The sequence below is a fragment of the Hipposideros armiger genome, unplaced genomic scaffold, assembly GCF_001890085.2.
Source record: "Hipposideros armiger isolate ML-2016 unplaced genomic scaffold, ASM189008v1 scaffold_148, whole genome shotgun sequence".
Taxonomy (NCBI): Eukaryota; Metazoa; Chordata; class Mammalia; order Chiroptera; family Hipposideridae; genus Hipposideros; species Hipposideros armiger.
The window spans coordinates 1,267,442-1,276,260 of NW_017731498.1; the positions used below are offsets into that span (position 1 = coordinate 1,267,442).

General features: G+C 41.1%; 1 pseudogene; it reads left to right on the forward strand.

Annotated features, from left to right (window-relative positions):
* The first annotated feature begins 2,278 nt into the window (after positions 1–2,278).
* On the forward strand, positions 2,279–2,968 carry LOC109387124 (B-cell receptor-associated protein 29 pseudogene; annotated as a pseudogene).
* Positions 2,969–8,819: the final 5,851 nt, after the last annotated feature.

The window sequence follows — 8,819 nt, forward strand, 5'->3', positions numbered from 1 at the left end:
GCTTATCTATTACAATTCCATTGAATCCGTTCCCGCACTCTACTCCGTGTCCCGAGGTCAGCTATTAAATTTTTATACCTAAGATTTCTTATTTTGTTTTCTTGTTCTTGTTTATATTGTCATTATATTTTTTATCTCTTTTTGTATGTTTATTAAGCCAATATTAAATTATGCAGCCATTTGTTTTCACATATGTACTAGAATTCTATAACGTAATGTATTTCATTTCAAATAGTTGTGCTCCTCAAATCTCTTGCTAGACATGTGAATTCATTTTCTCCTGGAGGTATAGACTCCCTGTCAAGTGATGCATATACAGGAAGTACTAATTAGCTCCTTCCCAGCCAGTCCCAATTAACCCAGAGGGTGGGGATGGATTAGCCACAGGTGAGGCAAGAAGCCAAAGCACAGGAAAACCAGTCACTCCTTCCCCACCTCACAAAACAATAAAGTCAGCATTTCCCTTTTTGTCTTCCAGGGATGTTCAACATTAAGAGGTAATCTTCTTGGGCTATAATTTTCCAGTCCTGGGGGTGTGGAGGGTAAGAGGTAGTGATAACCTAGGGTTAGTTTGTCCTCACCTCAAGCACAACTATTAAATTTAGAGTTGTGAATCTGATTTGATGCCTTTGTTTAGTATCACTGGGAGGCAAATCCCAGGCAGATTCTTCATCATTGGGCCCTATTTATGCTAACATTTTCCTTCAGTGGGCACCAGGAAATCTTTGTCCAAAAATATCTCTTTTGCAAGAATTTCCCAATTCCATCCCTTTGTATTTCTTCCTCTGTGATTCTTTTCTCTCCTTTACTTCTTCAGACATTTATTAAGGCCAACTGTGGGTCAGGTACCATGCTAGATCCTAATTCTGCAGGTGTGAGGAGCAAACGTGTTTACAGAATTTAAAAAGGTGGAGCAGAAATGTGACCAAGTTTGGGGCATTAATGACAAATTTGGCCTCTTTTCCCTGGCAGCAAAGCAAGGAGAGAGTGCTGCCTTCCTCTGGGGCGGAGCCCAGAAATGGTGGTGGAAAGGCACTCGAAGATAGTGGTTCTAATCTTGGCTGATCCTAGAACCACCTGGGGAGCTTTTTAAAACCCTAATGTCCAGATACACATTGTGTCATAAATCATAGCCTGTGGAAGTGGAACCCAGGCATCAATATTTTTTTAAAGTTCTCCAGGAAAATCCACATACACCCAAGTTTGAGAACCACTGCTTGAATAAACAGGCAAGCACCAGGCTTAGAATCAGGAACTCTGGGTTGTTGTGGATTGAATTGTGTCCCCCAAGAGTCATATGTTGAAATTCTAACACCCAATATCTCAGAACATAACTTTATTTGGACATAAGCTCTTTACAGAGGTAATCAAGTTAAAATGAGATCATTTGAGTGGGCCTTAATCCAATATGAACTGGTGTCCCTATAAAAAGGGGGAACTTGGAGACAGACATGCATACAGACAAAACACAGTGTCAACAGCCATCTACAAGCCAAGAAGAAAGGCCTGAACTAGATCATTCCCTCACATTCCTCAGGAGGAACCAACCCACCAACACCTTATTTCAGACTTCTAGCCTCCAGAACTGTGAGACAATACATTTCTGTTATTTAAGCCACCTAGCTTTTTTTTCTTTCTCCTACTCCCCGCTTTCCACTGTCATGGCTCTAAGCTTTCCTTCCTTTTTAAACATAGTCTCAGCCCCACCTTCACAGCAAGAGCTTGTGTAGGGGAGCAGGAGAAATAACAACTGCAGTGGGCATCCAGGGACCTCAGCCATGGCTGGAACAGGAGAAAACGTGTCATTCGTGAACCCGCTGGTACTCTGATCACATTTCTAGAGAAACAGACCTGTAAGTGGTGGCTCCATATTGGAGTGAATACTGCTGTTACACTACTGGATGGGTGCTTATGGGCTGGCCAGGAACCTAATTACCCTTCAGAATGTGGCTTGTATGAAAACAATGCATTCATAAGTTCCCACTGCAATACATAAACAAGACTTGCAGTCACAAGCTCTTCTAATTTGAGGACTACCAGAGTAATGAAAATCTACATGCGTGTATTATTATTTGTGAGCAGAAACGTCAAGTATCCATAACATACAATAAGAACAACTGTATAGTAAAAAAAAAAAAAAAGGCAAAGGGAAAATAATGTCAGTTAGAAAAATAAGACAAAGCAATACGTAATTTCTAGTTTTAAAATTCAGGCCTAGTTGTGGCCACGAACAGCACGGGGAGCCAGGCTAGTCGCAGGTGGGGTGTGACGAGAACAAATGACCCTCCAATGGGTGGCTGTTGCTACCTTTCTTTAGGCTGACATAGGACTCATTTTAATCTTCTTTTATTCCTCCTGAGAGATGGCAGAAGACTTTTTCATTGAATGTCTGGGGTAAAATTTCAACTTTCTGGAACCAGGCTTTCCTGTTATAGTCCTATTGATTGGTCTGTGTCTAGATGCTGTGAGAGAAGTAAGGGAATATTCTCCTCTTCCTGCCACTGAAAAGAGCTCACCCAGCAGACCTGCTGCTCATGAACATACACAGATGAAACTTTTTAGGTCTCAAAGAAATCTTTATATTTCTGGGTTTTCATTATTTTTTTGGCTAGTGTCGAGACGTCTGGTTACCCTTATTACTCAGCTGGCAAAAGAACTGTCAAATAAAGGAGTACTTAAAACTCAAGCAGAAAATACTAACAAGGTTGCCAAAAATTCCTGAAAAAGAATGACAAACTAAGAGTTCCTTAAAAGCTATAACAAGGAAGAGGAACACATTTTGGAAGCAGAAAATTTAAAAAACTGGTAGAAAACCAGGAAAACCTAAAAACTGAATTAAAGAAGACTTCAGGTGCCCTTTCTAAGGCACAAAGTAACATGATGGCATGAAGGTAAATCAGAGAGATTTTCAAAAAAACACTCAGAACTTCAGGATCGTTCATAAAAAGGCAACGGGAAAGGCCTGTGAAGTGTATGAAAGAAATTGTGATCCACCGTGTCAAGATTTTTTATCATGTTAGCCTTTAGAAAATTTAAAATTCGGTTCAGAAAAATGTACTATGACCAGCCCATTTTTTCAGGTCCACACATAAGCTGTTATCATAATAGCATTATCACAATATTTGACAATTTTCACATATAAAGTCTGTAATCCAGCTCTTAAGTAAAATATAAGTATGTTAACCACTTTATTTAGATACTGATAGTAACACTAGTGTATGGTTGGCTGTTTACCAACAGAAGGAAAAATTCGTTAGCCTGTTACTTCCAAAATTAGATTTTTAAGTTTCATGAAACCATTAATAGCCTTAAAAGCTTTGAGGAGTTTCCACTAATAATAATCTATGTAATCAGATGGTGATAATGATTATGTATTTGAATATAGTATCCAGTATCAGCAAATTTGTTCATAGGGAGATTAAATAAGGATAAATGATCAGAATTTGCCACTATATTTATAGGGAGAGTCAGAAAGAGAAAAAAATAACGACAATGACCTTAGTTTTTCTTTAAGTATGATGACACTATGGTTTACTCTCATAAGACAACTATATTGATAATTATATTTTTGTTACTGTGCTTCCGCACCTGTTAGACTGTTTTTATTGACATTTGTGTTAATAGCACATAATTAGTAAGCATTCTACCTTTTCAAATTTCATCTGGTAATGGAGTTTACATTTATTTGCATAACTGTCAGCACTGAACTGAAATTATTTTGCAACAGTGTGGAGTTCTGAACTCATAAAGTTAATGTACAACATATCCAAAAAGCAAGTGTTTCCCATTGCTGTGAGAGTTACTAGTTATACAACTATTACCTCAAATATACACTGTTTCTCTGAGATGGTTCTGTATTCTGAAAGCTAAATATTAAATACTATTTTTCCATTCAAAAAATAAAATAAAACGCACGGCTAAAGGCAGGCCACAAATTTGGCCCTGGCTACCTAGTAGCAAGTGCAAAGAAAGAAAGGCTAGTTTACATGATTCCTGAGATTTTGTTTTGGCCTAATTTCTCAAGGAAAAGCCCAATTATTCCTAGTACTGCAGGCTGAAAAAATTTCTGCCATGGATCCTCAACAGAGGACTCCATATAATGCAGTTATCTAATTAACATTTCGTGGGAACCATCCAAGTACTTTGTCCACATTGTTGCCCCCACGTTTCAGAAACACTCTGTGAGGCTCTTCTGGGATGAGGAAACTGAGGCTCAGAGAATTTCAATAACTTTAAGCAATCCAGTTTTTGGTACTTTGTAATGACATTTCTAGCAAACTAATACAAATCCTGATGTAGCTATGTTTCAACTATGTGCAAATAACTTCCCTGAGAGTGCTCTAATTACCTTTCCAGAAACACAAAAGATAAAATCTCCCTCACAGGGTTGCTGAGAAATTTAAATGAGGAAATGTAAGTGAAAATCCAGCACAGAGATTAGAACATAGCAGGTGCTCAGTGAACGTTAGTTGAATCTGAATCGTTCCTGTTTGAACAAACCAACTAACTTTTTCAGCTTGCTGACTGTAGTCAGTTTAACAGCCTGGCGATGCAGGCTAGTACCGACAGGATTCGTTCTAGGCCTCCAGAAAACGGAGTTAAAGGCTTTGCCCACTCTTGGTAGCCCCTTCCCACCCTGTGCATTGGCCTAGGGCGCCTGGAAACTTTTTATTCAGCCTTGTCTTGGAAGCAACCCTTGTTCCTGAGGTCGACCCCTAGGGGGCGCGCTGTCTCCATAACCCGCCCTTGGACTACACCGCGCCAAAGGAATCAGCTTCTAAAGTGGATTGCAGGTCACAACCAGGAAAGAAAATGTATTTGGAGGTATTTGGCGTCTTTCCACTGCCATCGTTTCACTGCAGTTGGGTAGCTACCAACCAGAATCCGGGTCTGACTCTAGAATCTTACAATAATTATTGGAATATTTAGAATACCACCTTACTTATATTTGTAAAATGATTTAGAATTATCAATGAAGTTTTACTTGCATTGGCTCATGTCACTCAAATAATGGCCCGTTTACACAGTTAGGACAGCTATTGTAATCCACATTGAAGAGATGTGGAGACTAGAGTTTACATAGGTGAAATGACGTGCAAGGAAGCAACTTGAACCCAGTGCTCTGACCCCTCTGCATTCCAAGTTCAGTGCTCTTTTCACCATGCCCCCATCTACAAGCATGAAATACTGGCAAACTTCACCAGACCGGTAGGGAGCCATGGGATGACACTGTCACACCATGTCCCACAGTGGCCAGAGCAGCTTTTCTGCAGGAGCACATCTCCAATTTCATGCTGGGAACTAGTATGGAATGTGGTTCTTACCCACAACTTTACTTTCCAGCCACCTTCTCCTGAACATACTTGCCCTGGACCATGGACAGTACTGAGCTCACTACCTTTCATTTTCACCAACCACTTCTGTCATTATTTGGGTAATGATCCATCTAACACCTTGGCCTCTCCGTTCCTTGACCTCCTCACCTCAATTGAGCTTTAGCTTTCCACTCAGGGGTCATATGCTTGATCTTGTCATCACCTCTAAATCTCCACTTGAAGCCCCTCAATTCCTGATCACCTCTTGTTCTCTCTCTAGCTTATTGCCTCTAATGTTATCACCCCAGCAATTCTTTGATCTCATCAAGGCCCATGATTCATTGGCCTATCATTTTTTCACTTTCTTCCTGATTCTGCTTAGGTTAAATGTCACATCATTAAAAACACTTTCTCATAAGGGCCGGCCGAGTGGCTTAGTTGGTTAAGAGCTCACTCAAGTGTGTGAGCTCTGAGCAATAGGGTCACTGGTTCAATTCACAGCCCCAGCTGAGCTGCCGCTGCCACTGAGCTGCCAACAGGTGTCAGGATGGCTCAGCTAAACAAAACAAAACAAAACAAAACAAAAACACTTCCTCATAAATACCACTAACTCCTGGGCTCTCTCTTCAGCCTTGATTAAACCCAACTATCCCCTACGCCATCCTGGTACCCAAACAGGAGAGAAGAACACCAGCCAGGGTGAATGGCCTCGCTTTAATTGATGGCCACAAATCTCTAAGGATGCCCACAAATTCTACATCCCTTCCTACTTACAAAGTGGTCCTAGACCAACAGCACAGGTACCGCCAGGTAGTTTGTTGCAAATGCAGTTCAGGTTTCACCCAGACCTCCTAAATCAGGGCCTGCACTTGAACAAAGTCCTCATGTGATTCACTTCCACATTAAAAGTTCACAAGTACTGCCCTGTGATTTGCTTTCTGGATCACCAAAAATTCATCCCTCATTTTTTTCTTTCTCCTCAAACCTTCTGAATCCCCGGTGGTCCATCACTCACCCTCATACTCCATTGAGAATCCAGAGCAGTCATACCCAACTCCCTACCTTCCTATCACATCTTCAGCTGGCTTCCATCTGTCCTGAATCTTGTCTTCCCTCCTGTTACAATGGGAAAAGGGCCCAGCTCTGTCAGAGGCTGTTGTTTTCTTTAACCTCTGGTTTTCATCCCTCTCTCTCCTGCACCCCTGAACCATGAGTTGCTCTGTGGCTACAGGACATGTTCTAATCCCATTTTAAAAGGATCTCCCCAATCCCATATCCTGCTCCTACTGCCTACTTCTTAGGTTCACAGTAAAATCCTGGACCCTATTTCCTGCAATATTCTCATGGCTTAGTCCTGCTCTTCATTTATGTGTTTGTTCAAATGTCTCTTCAGCAGAGAGGCCTTCTCTGACTACCCTTTACAGAATATGCACATGGGCGGCCGGTTAGCTCAGTTGGTTAAGAATGCAGTGCTTATAACACCAAGGTTGCTGGTTCGATCCCCATGTGGGCCACTGAGATGCACCCTCCACAACTTGATTGAAACAACTACTCGACTTGAAGCTGATGGGTCCTGGAAAAACACACTGTTCCCCAATAAAAAATTTTTAAAATAAAGAATATGGGGCCGGCCGAGTGGCGCGATGGTTAAGAACTCGCTTGGGATGCCAGAGGGCCCCGGTTCGGATCCCACATGTGAGGGCCAGTGACACTGCCCTCCACAGCTAAGATGCTGAACAACAGCTCAACCTGGAGCTGGGCTGCCATGAGTCGCCGGCGACGGTGTGGGCTGCAGTCCCTGTGGCAGTGGGTTGCAATGGGCTACCGTGTGTGGCCAGCAGCCAGTGTGAGCGGCCAGCAGCCGCAGTGAGCGGCCGTCCAGATGCCGGCGACTGATCTGCCTCGCCAGAGAAGAGCGCAATGATGGTGCCAACTTGGGCCAGTGAAGCAACGTCCTCCACAACTAGATTGAAGAACAAAACGACAGCAACTTGCCTGTTCCCCTTTCCCCAATTCCCCAGCACTGTTCCCATCCCCCCAATTCCCCAATAAAAAAATCTTAAAAAAAAAAAAAGAATATGCACACACACACACACACACACACACACACACACACGCTTGTTATCTTTAATTATCTTTTTTAACACATCACCACCTGGTATGGGCTCCATTTCTTTACTGCCTGTCTCTCCATGCTGGAATGTAAGCTCCAGGGAGCAGTCTCTTTCTGTTTTGTCAGTGGTCCTATTCCCAGCCTGGCAGTCACTCTTGTTGCATAGATGAGTGGGAGCTAGTATGGAATGACACATGCCAGGAAGAGACACAAGGCTACCAAGAAGGTCCCTGGAAGGGCATGACCTCAGAGCCCCCTACATTTGATGAAAGGTGATAGGACAAATAAGAGTGTTTGTTTTCTTTTCATTGCTTTCTTAGTCCAGGTTTATTTGTTGCAAGATATAAAAATGCACTTATCCCAAACAAAAAAGAGGGAGATTGTTTTTATATAACAGTAAGAAGCATCTCGCTGAACCCAATGGAGAAATTTCGGGGGGGCCTCACAGGCATTGTAAGGTCAGCTGATGGCTTCCAGAGATCCTCCCCTCCCTGTATTCTTGCCCTGGTATAGAGCTTGACCTGTGTGTAACCAAGAGGAATGTGGGAACAATGATGTGTGGCTTCTGAAGTTAGGTCATAAAAGATACTGTAATTTCTACCTTGCTTTCTCTTTTCACTTCTATCAGTTTTTGCTTTGTATATTTTATGGACTGTCATTAGGTTGTAAATGTTTATAATTGTTAGACCTTCTTGCTGTATTGAAACTTTTATTACTATACAATGTCCTTGTACCTCTTTTAAACTTTTTAAAGTCAATTTTGTTGGCTATTAATATAGATACCCCTGCTCTCTTTTCTGGTTATTATTTGCATGGAATATCTTTTCCCATCCTGTCATTTTCAATCTATTTGTGTCTTTGGATCTAAAGTGAGTCTCTTGTAGACAACATGAAGTGTGGATCATATTTTTAATCCATTCTGCAAATCTCTGCCTTTTGATTGGAGAGTTTAACCCATTTACACTTAAAGTAACTACTGATAAAAAGGGCCTTACCTCTGTCATTTTGCTATTTATTTTCTATATGCTTTGTAGCTTTGTGTTTCTCATTTTCTATATCACTGTCTTCTTTTGTGTTTAGTTGATTTTTTCTACTGAAACATTTAAATTCTTTCTCATTTCCTTTTGTATATATCCATTCTTTAGCCATTTTCTTTGTAGTTACTATGGAGATAACATTTAACATCCTAAAGTTATAGCACTCTAATTTGAATTTACACCAGCTTAACTTTAATAACATAAAATAACTCTGCTCTTTTACAGCTCCATCCCCACCCCTTTGGTTGTTGATGTCACAAAATTGCATCTTTAAACATTGTGTGAGCCAAAACATAAACTAATAATTCTTTTAAATGTATTAGTCTCTTAAATTATGTAGGAAACAAAATGTAG